Raw genomic sequence first — 6825 nt, forward strand, 5'->3', positions numbered from 1 at the left:
GTTACACTCGTTAGAAAAGAAGAGCACGCTGCCAGCTAAAATGTAGGTGCAGGTTTATCTTTCCCTCAGAGTTTATAGTCTCTTTATATATGCAACGGGTGCTCAATATAAATTTGGTATAAATAAAAATGTACTCTCCAAAGGCCCTTCAAGATCAGTACTACACCAGCATATCTGTACGCTCCAGATATGCTGGAAGCATGCTGCTGGACCCTAGCCTTTCTCTGCTTAAATCACATAGATAGGTTCCACTGCCTTCAGGATAATTATCAAACTCCTCACTGTGACCTGAAGGCCTTCGTGACCTGACCACTGCCTCACTTCTGCAGCTGTATTTCTACCTGTTGCTCACCCCCCAGCCACTTGTGTTTCTCAACCATATCAATCTAGTTGCAGTTTTACAAGCACAGGCTTCTCTCTCTTGTTTCTCCATTTCCCCTCTCATTTTTCGCCTGCACTCATTTCCACTTGAACATCCCTCAGGTTCTGTATTTTACATCACTTCTTCCAAAAAGCCTTATATTTGACCTTTCTACAGCCAAGTTGTGCTTCCTAGGTGGCTCTAGCAGTAAAGAACGTCCCTGCCAATGCAGGAGACATAAGAGAGCCGGGTTCAATTCCTGGGTTGGGAAGATCCCCCAGAGGAGGGCATGGCAACCCACCCCAGTATTCTTGTCTGGAGAATCCCATGGACAGAGAAGCCTGGCGGGCTACAGTTCATGGGGTTGCAAAGAGTCAAACACGACTGAAGCAACTTAGCACACACTCATGCACAGCCAAGTTAGTTGATGCTGGTGCTTACATCCACCTGATAATTACTTCACTATATTGTACTTGCATTTCATTCATCTCTCTCTCCCACTACCCAGGAAACTTGCTAAGAAAAGGAATTTTCTTCTTCTCCATCAAATGCCCCATAGTACTGTGATAGATGCTCGAAAAATATGTCAATTAAATTAATATCAAAATAGCTGAAATTATTACTATATTACCATGAATTCCTGCACTCATGGATATTTTAAAGGACTGAACATGTGTCCTTACAATTCACATAACAAAGGGTCTTTTTCTTTATACTCATAGACCCATTAACTTTCCCAGGATCCTTCGAGCATCTTCAAATATATGAGATTTGCTAACTGAGGTATGAATGCCTGGCTGTTGGCTAGGATCACCACTGAAAATTTACTATTGCACTCCAGTCTTGTATAATAATCAATTCTAGTGTTCCCCGCAAGTCTGCTGAAGAGAGTGCTTAGGAGCTAAATCCTGGCACCCGACTACTTGATAAGTTTGTGCTCTGCCACTTAACGTAACCTCAAGCAAGTTGTTTCACCTCTCACTATGCTTCAATTTCCTCATCTGTAAAGTGAGATAATATTATTACCTATTTCATAGAGCCATTGAAGTTAAATTATATGTAAATTACATAAGTAAAAATTTTACAACAGTAGGAATTGCTCAATGCTTGCTTAACATTTTTGTGATGATAATGACCACCATAATCAGTATCCCTAAGCATTTTATATGTATTATCTCATTTAATCTTCACAACAACTTAATAAAGGCAATATCATCTCCATTACAAATTAATACATGAAAACTTGTAATGTCATTATGTGATTGTAATATCATTGTGAACTTCTGGATGTTGTGAGAGTTGTATCTATAAATGGCAAGATTCTACTATATATTCTTTCCCTACCTCACGTCTTTATCCTCTAAAGATAATTGCACCTCAAACATCCTCATTCTATTAAAGTTAATATGATTAAAATTAAGACAATTCTCTCAGTTACCCACAAGCACAAAGCTTTGGAATGATGTTCAGTGTGTCTCTCTGCCCAACAGGCAACCAATTCTCTTCTTTAATATCTCTTGTATCCCACTCACCTTTCTGTTCCTACTTCTGCCCTCTTCACTCAGGTCCTCGTCATCTGAAAACCAGATGGCTGCACATTTAATAACTTTTGTTCTTAGTTTTAAAAGCTCATCAGTTTTGTAGAGTCCACTTTCACATATAAATTTTTTCAATTAAACCAATAAAAGTCAACCACAAACTTCTCCCAATTTCTGTATCTCTTTTGAAAACCTAAACAAAAAAAGTAAAATAAACCAGAAAAAAAAAAAAACTCCATTCCAAAGGTTCCTACATCAACCACATCACACAGAAGGAGTTTCTGAAATAACCCAATTTGTCTGATGGGGAACATAAATCCCACATCAGTTTGACTTCACACTTTACTAGTGACTTATTTGTGCTTGGTTTTTTCAGGATACTTTACCAAGAAGAGGTGCTTACTTAGTGAAACAAATTAACTTCTCTTCTACCATTTGGTTTCCACTGTACTGATAGCTTTTTTAAGGCAAATTATGCTCTGAGATACCAACAAATCTTTTTTCTCTGCAGCTCTTATAAATAAACAGATGAAAAGAAAGATCTACCTCTGGTCTCTTATAGGGTTTGTCAGTCTTTAACTGGCTAAGACTCACCTCCAGTTAGATTTGTCTGATTCTTGTGACTTCTGGGTCATGATAAAATAAGAAAGAAGACAGTTCCAATGCTCATAGGCTGGAGAGCATTCTGGCGAGCAATCCAAGGACTACTCTCTCTGAGCTCACAACTCCAGGGAAGCCACAGAGTTTAAATTATTACCATAGCCTGACTGTATGTCCAATATAATAGACCAAATCCTAGTTTATCTTCTTGAAAATCACCTCAGAGCTAGAGATGTATTTGTATACTGTCCCTGTATGAAACAGTGCATCATATACAAAAAAAAAAAAAAATTGTACCCAATGTCTGCAGAAACTCAGTCTACAAACAGTACCTGTTTACTTTGTTAATTGCAAAATATAGTGCACATTTTTAAAGATGAGCATCTCACTGAGGAGGCTTCCCAGGTGGCTCAGTGGTAAAGGATTCACCCCCTAATGCAGGAGACACAGGTTCAATCCCTGGATCAGGAAGATCCCCTGGAGTAAGAAATGGCAACCTACTCCAGTATTCTTGCTGGGAAACCCCATGGACAGAGGAGCCTTGTGGGCTACATTCCATGGGGTCTCAAAGAGTCAGACACGACTTAGTGATTAAACAACAATCTCACTGAGGGGCTTTCCTGTGCCCCCTTGCCCCCATGGCTGCATTTAGAGAATTATAATACCTTTGTTTAATAATGACACCTTGAATCCACGTAACTTCTCTCCACTCTAGACTCAGAATACTTTTCTACAAATACAATTTTATTTATTCTCAAAATATATCTATGATCCAAGAGTAAATTGTGAAAATTCTGAAACCATGGAGTCAATCAGAACTATTTTCCCCAGATTTGAGCTTTAGGGTAAATGAGAGAGAAGGGATAGAAATTTGAGAGGAAAGAGGAAATTCTCTGGTGGGCCAGTGGTTGAGACTCCATGCTTCCACTGCAGGGGGCATGGGTTTGATCTCTGGTCAAGGAACTAAGATCCCACTTGCTGTGTGGTGCAGTCAAAAAAGAAATTTGAGAGGAAATAAAAATGTAAATATCTTTGTATTTAAGGAGTTCCTTTAAAATACATAAAGATCGTTTATTTGAAGATATATGTTTCCTATAAAATTATTCCATTTGATATAATGATAAATTTAAAGAAAGTAGAATCACATATAAAATCATTATTGAAATTATTTAGCCTTTCTAAGCCAATATTTAAGAAGTTGAGAAATTCCTCCTAACATAGAAAACGAATTGCCTAATAGTAAAGAAAGAGAAAGAAGAAAAAATGAAACAAAATGCTTGGTTTTCTGGACTTAGTGTTAACTACTTTAAAATGTTTTCATTGAATTTGTTGAGGAAAAAAAAAAAGACAGGGAGAATCTTCCAGAATACTCCTTTTTGCCATGGATGTTCTTTAAAATCATCTCTTACTCTGAACTGTTACCCTCAATGGTCTGAGTCTTCTAGTGTTCTCTTGCTTACATCTCCACAGTCTTTTGAAAACTATCCGATGATTTTAAGACTACTGTGTTTCAAAGTGTCCCAATATGTGATATTTCTAAATGCAGACAAATTACTTTCATGTTGCAAGGTCAGGTCAGTCGCTCAGTCATGTCCGACTCTTTGAGACCCCATGGGCTGCAACACGCCAGGCTTCCCTGTCCATCACCAGCTCCCAGAGCTTGCTCAAACTCATGTCCACTGAGTCAATGATGAGATCCAACCATCTCATCCTCTGTCGTCCCCTTCTCCTCCCGTCTTCAATCTTTCCCAGCATCAAGGTCTTTTCCAATGATTCAGTTCTTTGCATCAGGTGGCCAAAGTACTGGCCAAGACTATACTTTCAGGGATCATTTCTGTAGTTCATATTGCAAAAGATGAAATAAAAACCAGATGCAAACAAGCAGAGGATTCAAGACTGGGTCATGCAGAAGGCTTGTTGCAGAAAGCCATGGATGTTGTCACTTGACGAAAGGCCTGGGTGTGTGCTTTATTCTGCAGTAAGACAATGAAATCTTATGTTTCAAATCTAGTCAAATATGGTAGCAGCTTATTACCCCCACCTCTGCTTTTGAAAAGGATACTACTATAGATTGTTCCAGATCTCTTCTGTTAGCCCTAAATCCATCCTGTACTTTTCTCCACTGTGCACAGATCAGTACAGGAGGCTGATGTGTACAGACAACTCCATCAAGAAGCTTCTCACACTCTGGCTTCTGGTTGGGTTCTCTGGGGAGAATCCATTAGAGTAGACAGGAAATCGGAGAGTAGACAGAAATCAATGCAGACTACTCCATCAACAAGCTTCTTACACTCCCCAGTGGGAGAACCCATTAGAGCAGACAGGAAATCAGAAAGAGGAAAAGATGAAGGTCGGGTAGTCATTCACTCAGGTCCCTTCTGCCGTCACCGCAGGATGGATTCAGTCCTTAGACTGAAGGTTGCAGCTCCTGTCAAGCAGCCCTCTCCGCGTATTTCTCTCCCTCTCAGGGCTCTGAGAAGTCCTCTTCTCCTCGGTCATCTGAACTATACCTTGTGGTTTGTCTACAATCTGAACACAATGTTGTAAATAGCTCCCTTATTAAACACTGTTCAAATTAGCCAATTTCCCACCAGGACCTTGACTGACACAGATTATACTTAACTCCCTCTCTGAGAATAAATCAAGAGGATGAAGCCATAACTACAGATTCAAAGTCAAGAAAAGGAAATATACACAGAAGGCACAGCATCCATGTTTGGGAAAATAGCGCTGAGCTCTGAAAGCTAGGAAGTGCCCAACTCGTCTTTAAATGTTGTTCTGAACAGTCTGCTTTTAAAACAGAATGAACAATATAATGTTTCCTAACAAATAAGGCACAAAATAATTCTGAATAAACGTCCTTAGAAATAGTTTGGTAGAATTTAAATTCTAGGTAGCAAAATACAAAATAGTCCTAATAATGATTTTTATGATTCTCAAATATTTTTCCCATCGAGCACTACAACACTTCCAAATATTTTGAGGGGAAATAGAAGAGAAATTTTGAAGTTTTTCCTCCCTCCTTGCCCATTAGTTTTTTCTTTCTTTCTTTTTTTTTTTAAGCTTTCCTATTTCTAAATAGGCAGTCATTTTTAACCTCAGTTGAGAACTGGGGAAGCTAGGCATGCAAAGATGGCATGGCTCACCAGTATTGGGAATAAACTTCCTTAAAAGGTCATCCAGCTCTTCCTAGAATCCATACCTCTCAGCCTACCTGCTGAAAATAATATGATTATCACGACTCAACGATAATATCAAGTAATTCCTTATAGAAGTTGTCCTTCAACCCACAGTGCTGATAACACTTACTGCACGCACACATTTTAATAGTCCATTTGGTCCTGAGCCAAGATACAGCCCTGAGCTATGGCCCTAAATGAATTCCCCTACACTTTTCATTTCTTCTAGGGAATTGGACTAATTATAGTGACTACTTTGGAGAGAGCGATAGTTTGAAAACATTGCCTGAGGGATACAAAAGTTGTTTTATTTCATAATTAGGCATTTCTGTCCCAGGGGCATTTTATAGTCATGGTTTGAAATAACAGCCATTATTTTATTACAATTTTCTATTTTTTTGCACATAAAAATATTTAGAACATGTTTTTTGCTGAGTTTTATTAGTCATAATGCCAGGAAGCGCCTGGTGTTATGGATGATGGAATTATCTTTGAGAGCTTCCCTTTAGTGTTATTTCTTCCTTATAGTCTGCATTCTCTCACTGTTTCGTTCTGGAACTGGAATTTAAAGTGGAAATTGAATATTCCGTCTGCTTGGGGAAGTGACCTGTACATGAGGATAAAGTGGACCCCACCCATATGTCTTTCCAATCCTTTGCCCCTAGTCAGCATTATATCTCCTTTGCCACATGTATACCTACTTATACCATGGTTAATGCTCTATTAAGAACTAGAAACATGGAATCAATTCAGCAGGCACAGAAGTAACCACTCAAAAACAACAGGTGTTAAACAATGCCCTCATCAAGCAATTGGATTAAACCTCCCTCTTGGGAGATTTAAGAACCACAAGGTTGTGTGTATGCACTGGAACACACACACACACACACATAGGAAATAGGATAATGAAGTCATGGAAATAGAAGGGATTGTCTCATATACCTGGGCAGTTCTTTAATACAAAACAGGAATTGCCTCTATAATATCCATCAAATTTTTACATAAATTCTAGCGACAGGGCACAAGTTACCTTACAACACACACCATACTGGTTCTCTATGAGAATATTATTCCTTATGTAGAAACAAAAATCTTATTTCCTCTTCACTTCTGCACACTGATACCAGTTCTCCCCTTTGGGGATACA

General features: G+C 38.7%; 1 pseudogene; it reads left to right on the forward strand.

Annotated features, from left to right (window-relative positions):
• The first annotated feature begins 4308 nt into the window (after nt 1-4308).
• Nucleotides 4309-4418, forward strand: LOC113882335 (annotated as a pseudogene).
• Nucleotides 4419-6825: the final 2407 nt, after the last annotated feature.

The sequence above is a fragment of the Bos indicus x Bos taurus genome, chromosome 23 (assembly GCF_003369695.1).
Source record: "Bos indicus x Bos taurus breed Angus x Brahman F1 hybrid chromosome 23, Bos_hybrid_MaternalHap_v2.0, whole genome shotgun sequence".
Classification (NCBI taxonomy): Eukaryota; Metazoa; Chordata; class Mammalia; order Artiodactyla; family Bovidae; genus Bos; species Bos indicus x Bos taurus.